The sequence below is a fragment of the Artemia sp. Qi Xiang Cuo genome, chromosome 6 (genome assembly GCF_049724085.1).
Source record: "Artemia sp. Qi Xiang Cuo chromosome 6, ASM4972408v1, whole genome shotgun sequence".
NCBI lineage: Eukaryota > Metazoa > Arthropoda > Branchiopoda > Anostraca > Artemiidae > Artemia > Artemia sp. Qi Xiang Cuo.
Genome location: NC_142799.1, coordinates 55,423,062 through 55,446,842, shown reverse-complemented (window position 1 = coordinate 55,446,842; position 23,781 = coordinate 55,423,062). Strand labels below are relative to the sequence as shown.

The following is a 23,781-nucleotide window of genomic DNA, read 5'->3' as shown; positions in this document are numbered from 1 at the left end:
TATTTTTTTTTTTTTGATCAAGTAGATCAGAATATTTTTGTGCGCTATTTTGCTAGCAGTTTCATGAGGAGAAAAATCAGTTTAAATGTTTCACGAAGAGAAAAAACCAAAAGGAACTTTGAAACATCTTCAGAATGTAACTGTGACAAGGTAAACCACGACAAAACACTACTGAAATATTCCAGCTCTTACATTTCAACGAAAAAAAATCCAAATTGAACTTTGAAACATCAAGAGAATGTAATAGTGACAAGGTAAACCACGACAAAACACTACTGAAAGATTCCAACTCTTTTATTTCAATGAAAAAAAAATCCAAAATGATCTTTGAAACATCAAGAGAGTTTAACAGTGACGAGGTAAACCACAAAAAAACACTACTGTAGTATAGCAACTATTATATTGTAACGAAAAAAATCCTAACATAACTTTGAAACATTTTGAAAATCTAAGATTGGCAAGGAAAAACATGATGAATTACACCTGAAATACTGCAGCTATTAGATTACGACGACAAAAGTACAAAATAAACTTTGAAACATCTTCAGCCTGTATCAATAACAAGGTAAACCACGACGGAACACTCATGAAATGTACAAACTCTTACATTTCAATGAAAAAAAACATCCAAATTGAACTTTGAAACATCAAGATAATCTAACAGTGACAAGGTAAACCATAACAAAACACTACTGAAATATTCCAACTCTTATATTTCAATGAAAAAAAAATCCAAAATGAACTTTGAAACATCAAGAGAGTTTAACAGTGACAAGGTAAACCATGACAGAACACTACTGAAATATTCCAACTCTGACATTTCAATGAAAAAAATCCAAAATGAACTTTGAAACATCTTAAGAATGAAACCGAGACAAGGTAAACCACGACAAAACACTATTGTGTTTAATAGTGTTTCAAACGATGTTGTAAAAAACGACAACAGATTCAAAACACTGTTGTAAACACGACTATTAAAACACTATTCCAACTCTTGCATTTCAACGAAAAAAATCCAAAATGAATTTTGAAACATCTTCATAATGTAAGAGTGACAAGGTAAACCACGACAAAACACTACTGAAATATTTAAACTCTTACACTTCAACAAAAAAAAAAATCAAAAATGAAGTTTGAAGCATCAAGAGAATGTAACAGTCACAAGGTAAACCACGACAAAACACTACTGAAATATTCCAACTCTTACATTTCAACAAAAAAAAAATCTAAAAAGAACTTTGAAACATCTTCAGAATGTCACACACAAACACACACACCCAAACACAGACACAAACACGCACAAAACACACACACACACACAAACACACGGCCAAGTTGCCCTCCAATTTTTTGTCACTTAAAAATTGACACTAGAGCTCTTAATTTCTGTTTGAATGAGCCCTTTCACGATAGTCTAGGACTACTGGATCGATACGATCACCCCTGGAAAAAAAACAAATAAACACGCATCCGTGATCTTTCTTTTGGCAAAAAAATAGAACATCTACAGTAGGGTTTTCTATTACGGTGAATCTGTTGGTTTCATTTTCATTAAGATTCTATCACTTATAGGGGGTGTTTCTCTTTTTTTTTCGAAAATAAGGCATTTTTTTCAGGCTTTTAACTTTTGATGGGTAAGACTAAACTTGATGAAACTTATATATTTGGAATCAGCATAAAAGGCCGATGACTTTGATATATCTATTGATGCCAAAATTTCATTTTTTATGATTTTGGTTACTATTGAGCCGCGTTGATTCTTATTTGCAGTTCCTTACCCCGAACTGTTTGAAAATAAAAACTTAAGTGGCATATGTCTAGCTAAAACTAGCTAGCTATGTCTAGCTAAGTGTTTGCAGTGTATTTTCGACAGCTGGCTATCCACTCAATCCTTACATACGTTCTATCATATGCTTTAGAGAATTCCAACGCAAAATAGATTTGGGTTTTTCCGAAAAAATGCTGGTAAAAAGCTATGCGGAATCTACTAAATAGGTGTGGTTTTCTGTAAATCGAAACAAGTGGGATCTTTGGGTTAAGAATTCTGGGTAAAATCTTTAACCCATTAACGACCAATGTTCCCAATTGGGAACAGACAAGTCTAGATTTTTGTTTTCTGGTTGTATAGTTCGTAGAAGAGTGAATTTTGCTCACCATAGTTTTTCCCAATAGTTAAAGTGTTAACACAATTTTTCTCATCTCCAGTATTCTAATGTAAGTATTGTTTTTGTGTTTTGTCAAAAAAGATCAATTTTTTCTGTTTTAGTAAGGCTTGTAAGGGACGTGTTTTCGTCATCAAAAATAAAAAGAATGGTAAAGGACTTTTGGTTTTTAGGTAGCTCTGATCTCATTTTTCATTTCTATGGAACGAAGCGACAGAGAAGAAGTAGTTTTGATAGTACTAGTTAGCGCTACTACTTTTTGTTCCCAAATGGGGACACTGGTCAGAACCTGTCTACCTGCACTGCTGTTCGGCTTTGGAGTGTTCATATTTTGTAATTTATAAGTTCTGGATGCTGGTTATAGGAGTTAAAGTGCAGTCTAGCAACTTATTTAGTGATGTTTAGGAACTTACCCTTGGTACGACATTGAAGACACGTTTCTTTCTAGATGAAGAAAACAACCTGTCTCTCTGTAAAAAAAAATTTTGATGTTGCTGTGATTCCGCCCAACCCAGCCCTGTTAGTGACGAGGAGAAAGGGAATGAGGACGATCTTCAAAACCTGGAAGGTTTGCCACCTGTTATCGCTGGTAATTTCGAAGCCCAAGTAGGAGGTTCAAACGCTAAGCAAGCTGGAGTTAATCTTTCTAGTTCAGAGGAAGACGTTTCTTTAAGCCTCATGACAAGGAAAAGGGAAAGAAAGCCTGCAAATAAAACGACTACATAAGCCCATGTCTCTGCTCCTAAATGGAAGAAAAATCAAAAGGCAGGACTTATTGATCAATATCCCAAAACTAGACAACAAGCTGGTGGAACTCCTAGGAAAATCTGAAGATGAATTTTTTTGTGAATTTTAGGACGGAGATATCTGAGCACGAAAAATTCATGAAACAAGGTGGTATGCGACACAGCAAAACGACCCTTCATTTACAATAGATTTCAATGACTTGGACTCTTTAGTGGCCATCATGTTTCTATCAGGATACCATAAGCTTCCATAGAGATTATACTGGTCCAGATTAGATGATGTTTGTATTCCCATGGTCGGAAAAGCGATGAACAAAAATAAATTCAAACAAATTAAGAAGTACTTGAACTTTGCAGGTAATGAGAATCTGAGTTCGGCTGACAAAACAGTCAAAGCCAGGCCTTTGATTGATCTGGTAAATAAGAAAATTAAAAAATTTCGGACTTTTTGTTCTAAGTTATCAGTGGACCAGCAAATGATCCCCTTTTTCCGGAGGCATAGTTGCAAGATGTTCATACGAGTCATACCAATAAGATTTGGATATAAGGCTTGGATACTTGCATGTAGTCACGGCTTTCCCTTTCAAATTCAGATGTACTGCGGAAACACTACCGAGCAAACTATTGGGTCACTTGGTTCACGAGCTGTGACATCTTTGCTGTATGTAGTAAAAACACCAGCCCATCATGACCTCTTTTCTGACAATTTCTTTACTAGTTATAACCTACTTGTTGACCTTCAACATCTTGGATTTCTTGCTACACGAACTGTGCGAGAAAACTGACTAAAAGGATGCAACTTAGAAGACTCAAAAAAGCTAGAAAAGCGAGAGAGAGGCTGCTATGACTACAAATCGACAGGAACAATCTTGGCAGTAAAATGAAACGACAACAAGGCCGTTTGTGTTGCCACTAATAATGATTCTATTGAACCCCTACACCCAGCTAAGAGCTTTTATTCTACAGAGAGGAAGGATATAACCGTCGGCCAACCGAGGCTCATCAGAAATTATAACCAAGGCATGGGTGGTGTGGATCTTCTTGATAATGTGCCGTCAGCTAATCGGCCAATTCTACGTGGAAGAAAGTGGTATTGGGCTTTTGGACAAAACCTTCTGTGTACACTAGCCTACTTGTTTCTTCCTGGAAGTTTTATCGTCATCTTCACGAGGATGATGAAAACGGAAGAATCAACCAGCTTGGTTTCATTAGGAAGGTTGTCCAGGGAATTTTAAACAATGAAACATTCCACGTGCCGAGTTCCAACCCAGGCAGCTCTGGCACTTTGAAGATTTTCCCCACAAAATATGTGAGCCACTCTCTCGTCACAGCACTCAAGCATAAAAATACGCGATTGGAGTGTAAAGAGTGTGGAGTTCGTCTTCATCTTCATAAATGTTTTGAACAATTTCATGCTTAGCTCTGTTTTCACTTGCTTTTCTTTAAAATAAATGAAGTGGAATTTATAATTTTTATCCCATTCCCGCCCAAAGTTCCCAAATGGGATCATGTTGCTGCTGCTGTTGGGATTAGTGTTAAATTTTATTTTCTGTACTAAAACCTAAGTTAGAATCCCAGTAGTCGATCCTGTAAAGATCTTGGAGAAATTTCATCTGCGTCTTGCCTTGGGCGTTAATGGGTTAAGTTTGACTCCAGAAAATCCTTCACACAAAGGTAGGGAACGAACTGGGTAAACTTCAAGCCCGTGAATACTTTCTTATTTACAGCTTCTTTAGTTCTTGGGAGTACGCAGTGGGGAAAAACTTGTTAACATCCTCATTATGATAGTTCTATTCCTCCTCTATAGTCTGGTTTCATCTACCTTTGCGGGCTACTGCCTGCAGCTCCTTTAACCCTTCTACAATGCCGAGATTGAATTATAATACTTTAAGCTAGCTTTTAGGGGCTTGCATCTGCTTCGTCGAATTTGATTTTTGATAACTTAGATTCTCCGATAGAGGATTCTGAAATGTTCTTCTGAGACTTTTAAGTTCTGAATTTTTTTTCGACTTTAAATTGATTTTTTTTTTTTTCGCTTAAATTTCGCTTAAAAAATTTTTTTTCGCTTTAAATTGACAATTTGTAAATCCGTTAGACCTTTAATAGCTTTTAACTGGCTACTGAGTTTTTAAAAGCCTATTCAAAAATAGATTTTACTCTCAAGAAAGGATGCTTAGCCTATTTTAGATATAAGCAATTTTGTATTCAGATTCTTCGAATTGCCTTCCGCAAAATAGAATTCACTTCTAATGGCTTATTTGAATAAGCTTCTGTTGGCTGTTAAATTGCTCATTTAAAGTCAACTCAAAATATTTTGAAAACACTGAAGCGAATTGGTCGCTGAGTGATTTAAGGTTTTTGATTAGATTGAAAGCCGATACAATGAGAAAACAGCAGCTTTTTGGTCTTAAAAAATTTTGTAACGCCACTTTAAAGATACATTATGCTTTTAAGACTTAGAAACTCATTTAGTCGGGCTTTCAGTTGAATATAAAAGCCAATGCATTATTATATAGACTGTGTTTTTGGATTATTATCGGTTTATCAGATATAGCGTAAATATTTTCAAATATTAGTCGAATATGGTTTAAATTGGCAGTTTTAAACTTATGTACAATTCTCTTTATAGGTATATGCTGTATTTCAAAGACATCTTTACCAAATCTATTCGTTTTAGGATTCATTTATAGCGGTATCTGTTATTTTTATGTTAGATCCAATTATTGACTTTCATTCCTGTTCGTTTAAAGTTTAAATTTTGATACAACTTAAATTCTGCATAGCCTAGGCTCTAATCAGTGTTGGATCGGTACTTAAATACATATACTTAAGTACTGTTCCAAGTACTTAAATACATACTTAAAGACAATTTTTAAGAGTACTTTAAGCACATACTTAAATATCTTTTTCGTGTACTTGTCGGTACTTACGTACCATGTATTTTTTTTTCTTGAACTTCTCTAAAGTAGTCTAGAAATTAGAACAAATTTCAAAATGTTGGGTTTATTGTAAATTGGTTAAAAGAAACTCTTCGAAAAAGAAATTCTCTAAAGAGAAGTAAAGACCATATTAAACTTAAGATCAGAAGAAATAGAAACCTACAATAACTCAAAACAATCAAAAATTACTATTAAAGAATAAATAAAACCCAAAACGAACAGAGATTAAATAAACAACCTTAGTAAAAAAAAAAATATACAGAAGGTGCTAATATAGATGAATAAATAAATCTTAAAACGAGTAAACCTTAAATTGAAGATGTCAATCAAGCTTTAAGCAAACACAAATTTTTTGTCTTTGAAGTATAAATAAAACCCAAAACGAACAGAAATTAAATAAACAATCATAGCAAACAAATATACAATACGTAGTAATATAAATGAATAAATAAATCTTAAAACGATTGAAACTTAAATTGTATATGCAAATAAAGCTTAAGACGAACAAAAACGACTTCGAACAAGAGTTTGGGTTTTGCCTCCTTCTCTAATTGTAAAAGTCTAAAACCTAGTGTGTATTTGGCACCGGGTTTCAGCACAATATGATAAGACCACCATTTGTGAAGTTTGGACTTTAATTCTAAGCATTTATATTTTGTTGTTAGCTTAGGATCTGAAACAAACAACCCAAAAAAATTTTTAACCTATAGAATTCTAACTAACTTTTTTTTTTACCAGTGGATTTTTAACCAATTGGTTTACACTGCTGTTTGTGAAATTCATAATTAGTGTATTTTGATTTAAAAGCTTTTTTGATTAGTTTTTGTTCGTTTTTTGATTGCAAAAAGTTTCAAGTTTTTAAAAAAACTCCTTATTTGAAAATAAGATTTTTTTCGTCTCTTTTTCACATTGTACTTTCATCACATTATCGAAACTAGTATCAAAGTACCAAAGTATCAAATTAAAGAAAGGCTCAAAGTTAACAAGGTATCAAAGTAAACAAAGTATCAAATTAACAATAGCCAGCTTGCACAACTTACAGCCATTGCATTCAGTACTGGGTCGCTTAGGCCAGTCCCGAAGAAAGGAAAAAGTACTTCGGAATGTGCTTCGTTCAGACCATTCACAGTAGCGCCAACGCTTTGCAAAATCTTCGAACTTTTGTTCATTGATGAAATCCAGGAAAAATGCTGGACTCCCCCATCCCAGTTTGGGTTTCAGAGGGGTCTTGGTTGCGGCCATGCCATTTCTGCTTTGGCTTCAGTCTTGATCGACGCTGATGAATCAACGGAATCCATTGTTATAGGTCTACATGACGTCCGCCATGCCTACGACTCACTTCTCCATGACCAACTCATTCTGGATATGGGAAAGAGAGGTGTACAAAAGGACATCCTAATACCCATTAAAGATATGTACGACCGCATACAGGCTGAACTCCTACTTCCTGGCCATGGTCGAACCCTTACTGAATGTACGCCTGACATGATGCTCTCCTACCGAAGGTTTCATGTTGTCCCAGTCAAGAGCTCGACAAGGATCAGTCACATCTCCTTGTGCTTTTAATACTTGTATTATTGAACCTCAGTCTACTATCGAGACAATATGCATAGCTCGTGGCATAGACGTTACAATGATAGCCTACGCCGATGAGATTCTGAATCCCAGCCGCACAGTCGCAGGTACAGAGACCCCCTTCTCCACACTACAATCAAATTACAGTCGCATTGGTCTTGAATTTAACCCGCAGAACTAGGATATTCTTCTGTTCAACTGGCGCCAAGAAGAGGTATCGTCTCTGAGGCTGGGAGAACTGTCTGTAGCCCATGTCTCGAAAATTATTTACCTTGGTTTACCAATTGGAAAGGATCTCAAAACTACCCACTCCCTTCTTATTGATCATCTCCGTAAACGCCTGGCTTTTGTTTACAGTAGAGTAGTTGCTCATCTAAAATCCGTTTCAACCGTTTAATTCTGGCTCTACTTTATAACGCAGTATCCCTTCTCCATTTCCTGTATATAAGCCCGTTTTGGAGAATTTTTCCCGAGCCAGAGAAAAGAAAGCTCAGATCCGCGTTTTTTAAGTATGCGAAGTTCTTGTTGCGGCTCCCGCCGTGGACAAGAAATTCGCACCTTGTTAAAAATTTTAAAATTGCGGACCCAACGGCAGCTATAATTGAACAAATTAAACGGTACAACGAGAAAGTCTCTTCCCACCCTTGGTACCGTTTGCTAAGGTAGTAAATCGCTGTCCATTTAATTTTATTTGCACATTTCTTGTCATATTTAGACTAGTTGATTGAGTCCGTTGATTTTGAATTGAAGTTATCAAGTATTTTGCTGTAGGTTAGGTTAGTTGAATTGAAGTTATCAATCATATTGCTTATGTTTCTTCAGTACTTGGGAGTTTAAAATGTAAAATTTCTTACGTACCTGCAGTGCAGTGTAAAAATGAGTTTTTGTTTCTCGTCTTTGTAATTTGTTCGATTATGTGTAATGTGTTGTAATTTGTTTTTTGTGTGTGTTTTTTCTTTTTTAGTGATACTCCGTCTTTTTTACCTTTTTTTGACGGGTAATAAATAAATAAATTCCAAGTTACCACGTAAATCCCTAAATCCAAGTTTCAAAGTAAACAAAGCATCAAACTAAGAATAATTAAGTTCCGTAACTCAGAGCAATTTCCCTGGGGTTAGAAGGGGGGAAGCAAACCCGGAAGTATAGTTATTTGGCCTTTGAACTATTTTGAACAAAATGGCTATCTCAAAATTTTTATCGGATGTATTTGGGGGAAAAGGCGTGGGGGGGGGATGTGTCGACCCCGGAGTTTTGTTATTTGATCTTTAAACTATTTGAAGAAAATAGCTATCTCAAGGGCCTTGGGGGGGACTAGTTGCCCTCTGATAACTTTTGACTCTTGAAAAGGGCTCTAAAAATTCTTATTTACAATCGAATAAGCCCCTTGCGAAGTTTATACGACCATCCCTTCCCTAAAAACCTTATATGCCCCCAGGGTACATTTTACAACACTTGCCCCCGGTTCTGGGGGGGGGGCTATTTTATCCCCGGAGTTTCTGTTATATTATGTTTCGTCTATCTTGAACAAAATGGCTATATAAGAAATTCGATTGGACGCATTTGGGGAAAATAAGGTTGGGAGGGAGGGGGGCTACTCGCCATAATTTAGAACCCTTCCTGTGGCTCTGGGGGGAGGGTATGTTGACAACGAAGTTTTTATTCTCTTATCGTTGGACTATTTCAAACAAACTGACTATCTCAAAATTTTTATTTCATAAATTTGGGGAAAAAAGGGTGTTTGTGTCAGGGGGGGGGTAGATGCCCTCCGTTAACTTTTGACTCGTAAAAAGGTGAGTTCCAATCGATTTCCATTCAAATAAGCCACTTTCGAAGTTTATTCGACCACCCTTTCATAAAAACCTTTTACACCTCTGGGGTATAATCTAAAACACTTGCCCTCGGGCTCTGCGGTGTTGCGTCAAACCTGAAAATTGTGTTATCTGATGTTTTAATTATTTAAAAAAAATCGCTATCTCAAAATTTGTATCGAAAGGGTTTGGGGAAAAAAGAGCGAAAGAGGGTTGGCTTGTTGCCCTCGGGTCTCTTTTGACTCTTAAGAAGTGAACTAAGACTTTCCATTTCCAATCAAATGAGTCCTCTCTGAAGTTTATGCGTGCATCCCTTCCATAAGAACCATATACGCGCCCAGAGCGTAACTTACATCGCCTACCCCCGGGGCCTGGGGGGTTGCATTGACACCTCAGTTTTTTTTATCTGAAATTTGAACTATTTTAAACAAAATGGATATCTCAAAATTGTTATTGGATGGATTTGGGGAAAAAGGGCGTGGAGAAACGCATTACCCTCGGATCTCTTTTGACTCTCAAAAAGTGAACTAGAACTTTCAATTTCCAATCAAATTAGCCCTCTCTGAAGTTCATACAAGCATCCCCTTCATAAGAACCATATACGCCCCCAGGACATAACTTAAAACGTCTGCCCCTTGGGCCCTGGGGGGTTGTGTTGACACCGGAATTTTTGTTATATGATCTTTGAACTATTTTAAGACAAAAGGCTACTTCACAATTTTCATCAGATGAATTTGGGAAAAAAGGCTTGGAGGGGTGGATAGTTGCCCTCCCATTACTTTTGAATTTGAAAAGGGCACTAGAACTTCTGATTTTCAATCGAAAGAGCCCCCTCCGAAGTTTATGCGACGATCTCTTCCATATGAAGTACCTCTGAAAAAAAAATAATAATAAAAAACTGGAGCCATATGGCCTTTACTATAAGCAGCGCTATAGCGTTGCCTTTTATGAAGAATATGGAATTTTCCAAGCAAGACTATCAAAGGATCTCTTAAGGTCATTACTAACTTTCACAGGCATCTGAAGGTGAGGGTATGGTGAAGAAAACAAATAATTTTAGGCTTCTGAATTATAGGGCACATCAGGCTTCTGAAAATAAACTTTTGTTTGGGAACTATTATCTAATTATCATAATCTTTCAACAGCCTTAACTGTCCAGTAATTATGTACAACTACATTTAAACTTCAGAAGGGAAGTTGCTGACAGTTAGACAGAATTCAGAAAGAGGTGAACTGTAGCGCGACTTTGGAGCTCAATCACACCAGGGACAAAGCAGATAGTTAACTATATTAGTCCAAGTATTTTCAGCTAATTGCTACCTTCAAAAAATTTTTTATCAATCCGCCATGTCCAAATACCAAACCATATGGAATGCGACAAATCATAGCACACAAGGTACCGACAAGTTTTAGGAAATTACTGGAAGGTGCCCAGTTGTACTAAGTGCTACATACTGGAACTCCCTCCATGATAAAGTAAAGCAAGTTGAAGCCAGTGGAGAGGGATCTGTTTAAGGAGTATGTGCTTATTACAGATCCATTGTGCCAAGCCTTAGATTTTATGCAAGGCGAAAAAATCGCTATATTGGTGCTGTTTTGCCAGTAGGATACTTTATGGTTTGGAGATTAAACTAAAATGGCGTCAGAATATCCGTATTCTCAATTATGCTTTGCCATTAGTAGAGGCCAGTTTAGGTGGTTTGCGTGAACGCTTCTCGCAAGTTTTCTCAATGGAATTGGAAGAGAAAGCCCTCAGTGAACTAGTCATAGCTACTTGTTCGAATCTGAGTTTCAAATTATGTTTGTTGCCTCCACCCTTGCAAGGAGGAAAAAAATGCTTGTCTCCAGTGATGAGCTGGCTGAAAGGGCTGAAAGGGCTGAGACGACTGGTACCAATGAAAATAATGATTTATACTCGTTTATGGAAGATGATGATACTGTCAGTGATCAAGAAGTAAATATAGATACTAGTCTCAATGCTGAATTCTTCACATTTTTTCAAGACAAGAGGAGGACCCTAGATTCTCTGAAAGACTATCCGAAAGTTGGAAAACTGTTTAAGGAATTTAATACCCCTTTCCTATCATCTGCACCTGTTGAACGCCTATTTTCCGCTGCAGGAGATGTATTGACTGAAAAAAAAAACACTTAGAAGATGCTAAGTTTGAGAAACTTTTACTACTAAAAGTAAACATAGATATCACTACTCCTCACTAAAATAAAGATTTATATTTTTCGAAGTAGTGGGATATTAAACTATGCTTTTGATCATAGTGCTATGGCAACTATTTAGGGGAAGTTTTCATGGTTTAAGTTCAGTCTTCATTGATAAATTTCTGGCACCAGATTTCGGACTCCGGACCTATGAAGACCAGCCGTTTGTTGACCGATCAGTTAATCTGTCAAAAAATGACCGGTCTTCGTTGGTCCAGATCTCTCCTGGATACAGCCCTGGTTGTACTAGAATGGAGTTCCTTTTCACTTCTCCACTGGAAATAATGGAACAACTCATGTCAGTTACTCGCGTAACGAGCTAACCATATTCTTTACCGTGCAAAAAAAGCCTTCAAGCCATATACTTCTGCACTTAAGCACTAAGTACTTAAGTACAATGTACTTCGAGTACTTAGTACTGATACTTAATAATAATTTTGGTTGAGTACTTGGTACTTATACTTAAGTACTTTTTTTGGAGTACTTGACCCAACACTAGCTCTAATGTGGCTCTTAACTTTCATTGAAATGCTTTCTGTGCGGAATAGTTTTGTTTTACTAATTTTTGTTCACTTTCGATTAACATAGTTTTATTATTGGTCAATAATAGAAATATTTATAATTTTTCTAAGAATTCTGCTTAAGAATTCAAATGTTGTATTATAGCTTATACCTTGGACAAAGTTTAAAAATTCCGTCACAGTTTTCAGTCATAAGTAGTTTTGTGCCGTTTTACTTTAAAACTTTTGGACTTTGTGTGGCTAGGGAGGGGCATTATTTTTTATAAGAATTAAACTTCTCCGTAGTTTTTGGTCTTATATAGGACTGAAGGAATCCTGTAGACAGTCTTGGATATAAGTGTGTCCATCATTTTATTAAAACAATGTTTTACTGTTATATTTTGTAATGAGAATTTGCTTGTTTAAATAAATACTTATTTAAATAATTTTATTGAAAAGAATTATGTTTGTTTGTCTTAAAAAAAGAAAATTTAGAAAATAAAACTTCACGAAACAGTACAACCAGATTTGTGTCCTCATTTTTTTGTCTCAATTAAGGTTCCCTTTGTCTTGAAATTTTATTCGGGATGTCTATGCCGCCTGAAATTTTTAAGCATATAAACGTGAGAAAAATTCAAGTGTCCTGTCCGTTTCGCCGAAAACACTGTTCTGAATTTTTTCTATCGAACTAATTTTCTGGAAGTTTTAGGCTACTTATCTTTTATGAAACTTTTTATCTCATCTTTATGGGTTCTAAAGTCTCTTAACTTCACCAATATTTTCTTACAGTACTAGTAAGTTCAAATTTTATCTTTATACTGGGCCATATACATACATAGGCTATAGGATCTTATTTGGATTAGGCCTAGCCTTTGGAGAGGTAGGCTAAGTTCAAGAAACTAGGCCTAGACAAGGATAACATAATATAAAATGTTGTAAAAGAAGAAACCAGGGTACATTTGGGAAGTCTAGACCTATATTGTGGTATAAATTTAGGAGTAGTAGGCTACTGGTCATAAGGAGGCATGTTAATAAAACAATTATTACTCTAATAATATGTAAAATTATCCTAGTTAACATATTATCAAGAGGAACACCTTTATCCTCACTATTTTTGTTGTTTTTCCAGTTTTGCAATCACATTTTTCAATATTTTGTCTTTTCTCCAAGTCTTTAAAATTGTTTGAAAACAAAAACCAAAGAACCATCTAGCTGATCTAATCAAACCTAACCTAAATTTATTAATGTTAGCCTATTTATATCTTTTTGGTAGATGGCAATGATGGTATTTAACTTTCCTGTATAAGGCCCATTCTTTTGCACTAAGATCTTAGGCTCATCTAAGATCTCACATCTTTCTGCAAAGATTTCCATTCTTTTAACTCATCTTTGTTGTAAGATCTTACTGCTCACTGATGTTAGCAAAAAGTGTGAAATACACCATCTTTCTATCATATAAAACAATGATGAGAGAACTTTGATGATTTACTCATCATTGTTCTTAGACTGCTGATCAGAGCAAAATGATGAAAGATGTTTGCAAAAGAATACTATTGTAAGATCTTAGTGCTAAGATTTCACTTTTAAGCATTCTTTGTCAAAAGATGTAAGATCTTAGCACAAAGATGAGTAAAAGAACAGCCCTATAGAATAATTTTGTTAAAAATAATTGTACAACAGCACTTAATGCCCTTTTTTACATTCTTTCCAAATATAACCAATAGCTACTTTTCCCCCTCCCCTCATGTGAAAAGATATAGCCCAAATTCAAATTTTTCATGTGTTTTCTGGTTCTAAATTTTCTAACAGTCAGTTCTATTTATAGGTCAACCAGCTTAAGCAAGAGTGATACTAACAGGGGTATGTCTATATAAGGGGTATCTAAAATAAAGGAAAAAGGTATCATCTTGAAGGGTCATTAAAGGACTTAAAATTGAATTTCCAAAACCAAAGCAATTATTATATTCAGAAAGAGCATATATAAAAAAAGCATCTAGTGTTATGTTTACCTTATATGTAGGTTAGTAATATAATCTGCCCCAGATTTACCAAAACTATCTCAAATATTGGTATAAACCTAGAATTTGGGTCAGAGCTGGATTTAGTTTTTTTTTTCTTAAGGGATGGGGGGGGGGCAAACATAGGCTTTGTTGCCCTGTGCTGCACATTAATAGTGTAAATATTACAATTTTTGCCCATAAATAGTACAATTCTTCAGTTTCTTTTGTTGCCCCTGGGTGGGCTTCCCAGGGTGCTTTCCCCTTTTTGCCCCCCTCTCCTAAATCCATCCCTGGTTAGGGTTATTGAGAAGGAAACATGTTAGAAAAATAATTCTTACTTCATAATATACAGAATAATTATGATTAATACATTTTGAATGAATTATTTACTGTACTTTACATCCCTCCCCCCCCCCCACCAATGTGCAAATATATGATAAATTCTCCAATTAATTCACTAATTAAATAGCTAAAAAATCTGCATATCTTTAGAATCAGATTTTCATCCTGAATTCAAATGCAAAATTATATTGCATCAGAAATGAACTTTATCCCCACCCTCCCTAATTTGCAAATATATAATAATAATAATTTTATTTTTGCCGCTCATATAAAAAAAGACATATATTGCATATATGTTCTGAATTTTCTCTAGGTCATGCTCTTCTTCAAATTGATTTAATAGTTTTTCAAAATAGTGGAAAATTCATAATGGTCTAAGGTCTAGAGTAGAGGCTATTGAGAAGGAGACATATTAAGAAAACAATTCTTACTTTTTAACATGCAGAAAAATTATTGTTAATACATTTTGAAGGCATTTCCACAATACTTTACCTCCAATCCCCATTGCACAAATATATAGCCCAAAATTAGATATTTCTCATTGATTCCACCACACATTACTCTTGTTTTTCTGGTTCTTGTTTCATCACACTTGATTCAATTTACAAGTAGCCTACACAAGTTGAAACAAGAAAATTGTGTTGGCAGAATACATGACAGATATGTGATTTGGGCTATACATTTGCAAATTAGGAGGAGAGGGTTTGGGATAAAGTATAGTGGAGCTGTATTTAAAGTGTGTTACTATTATTTGGTATATTATAAAGTAAGAATTGTTCTCTTAACATGTTTCCTTCTCAATAGCCCCTACTCTAGACCTTTAGCCAGAAAAACATATGGTGAATATATAATTCTGGCTATATATTTGCACATTGCAGGTGGGGCCAGGTAGTGTTTTCTTCTCAATAGCCCCATTTCTAGGCTTATACCCAAAGATCAGTCTCCTGTTATGAGAATTGGTAAGGCCAAAGAGTTAGGGCTCTTCTGAAGGAAATGTGCTGACAAAATAAAAGTAGGCTAGTAATATTAGATTCTTTATTTTGTGCTCTTTTCAAGTATTATGGTCACTTTCCTAGCATTGCTCTAATACAGCTGTAATATTATATTTCTCTGTTAATTGCATTTAATGATATGTCATAGGTTCTTTGCATAAAGAACCTATGATTATTCTCTGTGATTCATTGTAGTATTTACCAAATATTATTTGAAATAATTCAGAAAGTGGATAACACTGGAAGGAAAGAATATTTATAATGTTTATAATTATAAAGTAAATATTTTGTTGTTCTCTTTAATTTTTTATATATTCCTAGGCTATATCTTTAACCATAAAGAGGAGTGGGATGGGGGAGGGGGTGCCATTTGTTCTTAGATAACCAACTGTGATTTATGAAAAGAGCATAAAACAAGGAAGCTAATGGAACCCCTTCTATATGTATTACACATTTCCTTCAGAGCAGACATAACTCTCCAGAAACCTTGCCTGTATTGCCCCATGGTGGCATCAGGGTGGATCTTTCATAAGTTTTCTCAATCAGAAGCATGAATGAACCATTACCTGGTCCTTTTTACAAAAGTAATATACAGCCTAGTGAAGGTGTGCAAAGGAGAGCTGTCAAATGCATCTCTAAAACTGGCAAGAAACCATATAGTGAAAGGTTATCCACCATAGAACTACCATCTTTGACCTTCCAGTGCAGGCCCAGTGACATGCTACTCAATGGCAACAATTCACAAAAATGCAGGGGTGGGGAAGGATTTTTTCTAATGAAGATACCAAAAAAAAGACATTGAGCAAACATACCTAAAACAAGGGATAGCAGTGACTTTGCTGCTTGGCAAAATTGTTGAAAAATCTATCCAAATCCAGTTTCTTTACCTCCTCTTTTCCAATAATCACTGAGTCTGTTGTTTCCCATTGTTGATTGCAGATAGTCCTTCACACACCATAATGCTGACAAGAATTGTTAATTGTTGGCAGTAGTCACAAGCAAAGTAGCAACTAGCTTCTGCAGTTTTAGCACTGCAGAATAGGTAACTGGGAGGTTGGATGAGATTTCAATAGCTCAAAGAAGATTCATTTTTGAAATATCACTTTTTGATGCAGCTTTGCAAGAGAAAGCTGGGATTCTATAGCACAATCATAAACATTGAGAATCCCTTGATAATGACACATGATCCTTTCCACTTTTGAAAGTTCAAGAAAATCAGAGCTTGAGGGGTCAATAAAACATCAAGCTGAGGTGTATTTTGCATGAAACATTGATCCATTTTGCTTGTGAAACAGTCTATTACCTCAAAGTACAGAAGTTTACTGGAGTCTGATTGAACTGCCTGACTGTTATTGTGTTTACCAGTTGTTGAGTTTGAAAGAAAGTCTTTGAGATGAATGGAAATGGCTTGACTTCTCTTGATTTGAGCACTGGTTTTAGAGTGTGGATGTTTTGATTCCTGGATATTGTGTAAAGCCAAGAATTTGGATATGTTTTTGCTTAAGTTGTTCGATTTGTTATCACTTCTCGGCTTTTGGAGTGTCTCATATGTCCCATAAGTCAGTGCAAGTGCCTTATAAATCTACAAATTTTTGGATTGAAGTTGCTCTGATAAACAATTTACAGTAACTAATACTTTTCTATTGTGTGCAAAGTTGAGACCAAAGGGGCAGAGTTGATTTTGTCCAGTAATCCTTTTGCTTCACACCTAACTTGAAAGCAGTCAACTCAAGGTAACCTAGCTTAAAATCCAGTCATGTTGCCATCTGTAACTAAATTCGGAAAGATGGCAGCACTTGAGGTAGTGAACATTTTTCAACTGTGAAAAACACCCTGGGCCTTGGCTATTCTACTTTTAACATATTCAACACTGCCTCTCTGCTGGAACTATCAGAGACTGCAGCAAGCACAGTAACAATTACAATCAAATCGCACCTTCACCTTTGAAATAGAGTGGACTGCATAAAACCAGCAAGTCTGGATGGTCTGCTCAAGCTCAATTACTTTTTGCCTACTAATACTCTGGGATTCCACAAATAGCTTGTGTCAAGTATTGCTGCATGATATAGATGCATATAGTCTTTGCACCACAGAGAAAAATTCCAAAAGTTCACTGATGTTTTTTAGGCAGTCAGTCAAAACCAGGTTTAAACTGTGGGTGTGACAGTGTACATAAACTGCATGAGGCACCTTCTGCCTAAACTTTGCTTGAATTCTGTTAAATTCTCCACTCATAACAGATGCGCCATCATAACATTGGGCAATACTACTACTACTACTAAAAACTCAACACAGCACCAAGCCACCTGACACAGCCACACTTGCTCCTTCTCCATCACATTCTATTCAAAACCCCTCTTTTTACACCCTCCCAGGAAGTTCCGATTTCCTTTAAATCTTTCTTTATGACGTCCTCCCACCCCAGATGAGGACAACCTGCTTTCCATTTAGCCTAGACAGTTTTCCTTCATTATAGCCCTAGAGAGCAACATTGAACCACATTTTTTGTACAGCCTATTGTTTGAAATACAGTCAGTCAGCCAGGTACCCAGAACAATCCATAAGCAATTTCTCTGGAAAACATCTAGCAAATCTTCATCTGCTTTTCAGAGCCATATTTGACCACTGTCATCACTGTAGCTTCTAATATTCTAATCTTGGTTTGCAGACTTATTTTCCTATTCTTCCAAACATTTTTTAATTGTGAAAAAACACCCTGAGCCTTGGCTATTCTACTGTTAAAATCTTCACTGCTTCCACCATCTTTACTAATAATGCTACCAAGGTAGTGAAGCTGCCCGCCTGATCAATCTTTTCATTACCCAACATCACCTTTTCATCTTCACTTATTCCAAGCCGTAGTAACTTAGTCTTCTTAACATTAATTTTCAAACCTGTACAGGCACCCTGAACTCGCAAAACCTCTCACAGTTCCTTCATTTGGTTTAAATTTTCTTCTAGGAAGTTTATATCATAAGCATAATCTAAGTCCAGGAAACTTTTTCCTCCCCATTTGATTTTGTGGTCTCCCATTGCCTTTTCTGTGCTCTTTAAGACTAAGTCCATCAAAATAATCCATTAAAAGGGGAATAGAACACAACCCTGCTTAACTGATTTACTAGAAAACCAGCTGCTAACCTCATTTCCTACCTTAACCACAGCAGTGTTATTCTTGTACATAGCACTAATCACTGTCATGTATTTATCTGGTAAACCATACAAGGATAAAACCTTTACCAAAGCTCTTCTATCAACAGAATCGAAAGTTTGCTTGTAATGTATAAAACTGAGGACCAAAGAAGTTTGACAACTCAGGTACTTCTCAATTATTAACCTAAGAGTGAAAATTTGGTCAACACATCCTCTGCCTTTTCTAAAACCACACTGTTCTTCTCTTAAAACTTTGTTTACAACATCCCTCAGTCTTAAAAGTATCATATTACTAAGTAATTTGCTACCTACAGAAACCAGACTAATGCCTTGATAATTCCCACACACCCACTTATCACCTTTCTTATAAAGGGGCTTTAATTAAGGTTTTCATAAAATCGTATTCAATCCATTCATAAGTTTTTTAGTAATGTGCACTGAATTTCCTTCCATCAGAAGTGGAAGTTGGATATCTCTCAAGAGTAGGTTGATCTGGTTTGTTGTGACGCATTGTAGATATATCTGAGAGAGGTTCTTGACTGCTACTGGAACCTGCAAGGGGTTCAGGGATGCAGACCAAACTTTCATGTTGACCTGAACCATTTATTGTTCTGCTTGTTTCCAAAAGACTGTCACAGGTGGGGGAACTTATCTCCACTAATTCAATACTTTAAGTGCTGACACTATTGCTAGTTTCTTCATTTTTCTTCTGCGTTTTCACTGCAAGAAAATCCAAAGTTTGTTGCCACGTTTTACTCATATTTTGATTACGAATTCCTCACAAGAACAATGAAGAAATACTGACCAGCTGAAGCTTAGTTTTGAATGAACCCTACTCAGAAATCACATTTCCGGTCAAGTATTGGGTAATAAAATAGCATAGATGTGCTGTTAGGCATTTCAAAACAAGATTATCTCCTATTGGTAGAATTAGGTACAAGAGTGGGACAGACAGGACATTTCAAAACAAGGTCATCAAAAAGTAACAGTGCTATTTAATAGCTTTGAAAAACAAAGCACAGGGGTGACAAATAAAAACGACCAGTTAGCAAGTCTTGCTGGTTTAATTTAGCACATAACTGAAATAGAAAATAGCTGTGAAATATAAATAAGAAGGTCATTTTCCAAGTCTAGGGGGGCATGCCCCCCCTAATTGGTGCCTCTGATGCTACTGACACCATAGATGTGGTAGCCAACCCCAAAACAAACTCTGTACTCAGTTACCTAAAGAAAGACAAACACAATGTCACTCTAAGCAGCAGAATCATTGGGGGGGCTGGCTGGGGCTATAGCCCCACCCTGATTTGAGGAGGGGCCCCAAATCAGTTGTCACAATTTTTATTGATTCAATTTGAAGTGTGAAAAAGATTGTGCAAAAAAGTGTTCTCAGGTAAAACAAATCCGTTTTTAATAGAGATGGAATTCACAACAATATTATGGGAGCTTCATTCCCAAACATATTTATTTATTATTCCTATATCATATATTGCAACACATTTTTATGCCTTGTTGTTACAGCCACGGTGACCAACTTTCACTACAATAAAGTAATTAACACAGGATTCATAACAAAATTATACATTGGTTACGTGATTCTGGAGCGGTGATTCCCTCTGTATATATGTATTATATACTCTATATTTTATTGAGTCTGTTTTTGAATCTGTTCTGACTCTTTTCTGAGTTCTGTGTGACTCAGGTCTTTTCTATTTCTTGATTTTGTAAATAAAACACCATTTTGTACAACAATAGACTTTGCATTCCCAGTAGGCATATATTTATTATTGTTAATAGACGCCAGACCATATGGGATTTTGCAAGTTCCTTGTGCCCTTTCTTCTTTGCCTCCAGCCAACACATTAAATTTAAAATTTGATTTCATTCAAAATGGTTATTTAATGAATTTTGTTTCTTGAATTGCTTTGAAATTTAGCCCCTTGAATTTTGAAAAAATCAATTTGTGAATTTCTGATCAGTTAAATTTTTTAGATTTCAGACAAGATAAGAAAAATAATGAAAGATAGAAAGAAAGATAATGCATGCAATTTACATTAACTGTCAAGTTCATAGACCCAACCTTGTGTTGGGTGATTCTATTCTAAACTTGACATAAATGACATCTTTCTCCTCCATTCTTCAAGAGCTGTAGTGTTTTATCACAAGTAGCAATACACACTACCAACTGTTTTTTTAATGCTCAGAAGACCACTGGCATAACTATTCCTCAGCTGGAAAAATCATCTAATATAAGATGGGCATGCTGGAATAGATTGGTGAACAAAGTACTGAATAGATATAACTGTATTTTGGCCATTTTATCAATTACAAGAACATCTAGTGACGGGGAATCGGCAGCTCAGGTCCGCAGACTCGCAACAAACTTCAGACTTTTGAATTTATATTTATACTCCATCTAGCGGGAAAAAATGTGCCATGAACTCTGTCTGAGCAGCTGCAGGAGGTAGACCTAGTTTTCTCTAGAGCTACTGGTCTTATTACAGGTACGTGAGATAAAATTATAGACATGCAAACTGACGATGGTTTTGATGAAGACACAAATTTTGCTCCAAGTTTGAAAGCCGCTTCAGCATGAATGCTCTTCCACTGTTAGAGTCAGTCTCTGCATTAGATGTTGATTCACCGTGCTTTATCAATACTAACCGACTAGCTAGTGTAGCAGCACATTATAAAGAAGCTTACATTGACACAGCTCTGTTGGTTTTGCAAATTGATCTTGTGAGAAGATATGTAGACTCTTTAGCCAATAAGCCAAAGTATTTCTTTTAACTTTGCAATTGTCTGAAGGCAATGTCAGTATTGCATTCCAAAGTTTAGGAAATGATTTAAATCTTCATTAGTCTGTCTATCACAACAGCCTGATTAAAACCCATTTAAGGTCAACATTGGGCGACAAAAGGCTCATTGATCTGATGTTGATATTTATTGAAAAGGCTATTGGGAAATTGTTGGATTTCGATGCTATGGTTTGTATTTTTGGAAAAATGAGACCTTGTTCATTCCCAGTGTTGCAATAAAACTGTAAATTACTTTCTAACTTAAGTTTTCTCTGTATTCGTTAAACACTTTTAAATTGCTTCTTACTATTGTTAGTCACTTTTGGGAGAGGCCTGTGCTAACCATTGTGAAGAAATATTGACCTTCAACAACTGTGAGCCGGTCACTTTAGGGCTCACAGAGGTTCCTTAGCCTGTTTGTGGAACACTGTCTATTAAATAGATTTTGTCTCTATTTGAACTTTTATTTGTCGTCATGACGCCGCTGACTCTAAGTAGCTTCATAAGCCCAGAGTTAACAGCAGAATTAGGCAAGATTTTCTTTCAGCCAAAAGGTGATCAATGATCACCTTTTGGCGCCATCTGAGCTGCCATCTCAACATCAGAGCCAAACTGACTCAACATTGGGCCTTATTTTGCTCCAAAGTGCAAATTAAGGTAATTAAGATAAAGGTGCTTTAGGTTGATCTTGAGGAGTGATGGCCTATGAGGAAATTGTAGCCTAGTAAAGAACACAGCATTACACTGGAGTCTGATCAATTGTTACTTCTTGAGGGTTTTGTTTGTTTTGGTGGGCTTTTTTTTTCTGGCTGAACAATCTCTTTTTAATGTAACCCCATGTATTTTTTTTTCTTGCAGTAATTTGGTGGTTTTTCTCTGCAACCAATTGCAGTGGAACCATTTTTTTTTTATTTTGTTAATAATTCCTTTTGTTTCCTATATGGACAAGAAACAGTTACATTTCTTGGTACTATGGTGTTTTCAAAATTAGTAGTAAGATGGATGAGCTACCAATTAGATTCTGTAAGCAGTCTGATAAGTTAGTTTACTTTCCTCTGAGTGATATTGGGCCAAGCTAAAGTAGCTTGTATGTTTATATTGTGGGTGAAATTCTTTTTTGTTTATTTCTTGTTTTTATCTCAGTAAGAATGCTATTTGTTGTCCTTGAGTAGTTCTTGTCCTTTTTTGTGTATCTCCTGGGTGGTTCTAGGTGTTTACCCCCCCCCCCGGAAAATAACCCCCGCGGAAAATATCCCCCCCATGGAAAATAAGGCTTTCCAAATTTGAAAATTTTATTTCAGTTTTAGTTTTTTAATTTCCGTAGGGGAAAGGAATTTTGGTACTTGTGTATTATGCGCCACTCACTCAAGTTTACGCGATGTAAAATTCGAGAACACACCGTTTTTTTTAGTTTCTTCGTTAATTTAGCAATAAATTTAGGCTATAGATTTGCACATTAGGGGGGGGGGCGTAAAGTATAGCGGGTCTACATGCAAAATGTGTTTGGTGCAATTATTCTCCATATTAGATAGATATATAAATAAGTGTATTTTAAAGCCAAATATACGCCCAGGAACACAGTAAAATAAAATAAATGAATATAGTGAATGGGGGGTGTGTTTAACCCCCCACGGAAATTAACCCCCGCGGAAAATACCCCCCCCCCCGTTGGAAAATAAGGTTTTTAAATTTGAAACTTTTATTTGAGTTTTTTTTTAGTTTCGTTGAAAAGTGCTAAGGAACGGGAAGAAGAGGAATTTACACACCAGAAGTATCTTAAAAACTTAAAAAAAACAAATCCATTTGGGTCGAAAAGACAAACTTTCATCAAAATTAAGCTAAAACACATGGCACCAAAAAATTTAAGAAGGTTTGGCTATCCTTTGAAAGGATAATTGGCTTTGGGAACCAACAAATTCTAAATTGTTTAAGTTTTTACGGACGAAAGCGTTGTCAAATTCTACGGTCGTTTTTTCTTATCTTCCAAGGGTAAAACTACCACAAATCGCCATTAACAAATAAGTGAAACCCAAAACTCACAGGTATTACAATAGATAGCCTAGTCAAACTCAAAACGAGCAGAAATTTACATGAGTAGGGCTCACGACCCCTATGCCTTCTCAAGGCCAGAACATAATTTGGACTTTACTGAAAAAATACAAATGGATGTGCATTGTCAGTTTAACATACATATGCTGATATAAATCTTAGTGATTTTTGGCTTATTAAAATTATAAAAGTGACAAGTACCAAAATGCCTCCCCCCTACGGAAATTAAAAAAAACTCAAATAAAATTCTCAAATTTGGAAAGCCTTATTTTCCACGGGGAGGGGGTATTTTCCGGGGGGGGGGGGAAAACGCCGGCCACCCTCCTGGGCTTAGGGTTATTTTTCTATTTGCTTCTCTAGTGTACATTGTGTGTCCAGAGGGTACAAATAAATTATTATTACAAATATGCTATTATTAACTCATCTCACAGGGGTAGTAAAAATGAAATTAGGCAATATAGAATTCATTTATTTGGGCTGGGAACATATAATTCACAACAGTTTATATT

The 23,781-nt window shown here is 35.9% G+C and overlaps 1 protein-coding gene across 2 annotated transcripts in view; it reads left to right on the top strand.

Annotated features, from left to right (window-relative positions):
- Positions 1-12,642: 12,642 nt before the first annotated feature.
- LOC148951400 (uncharacterized) overlaps positions 12,643-23,781 on the top strand; it is a 218,272-nt gene continuing 207,133 nt past the window's right edge. The window contains exon 1 of one of the 2 annotated variants that reach the window (XM_089090849.1): positions 12,643-12,738. The gene's annotated coding sequence lies outside the window, so the exon portion shown is untranslated. The remainder of the gene's footprint in view (positions 12,739-23,781) is intronic. The other variant, XM_089090850.1, reaches the window with a different exon arrangement.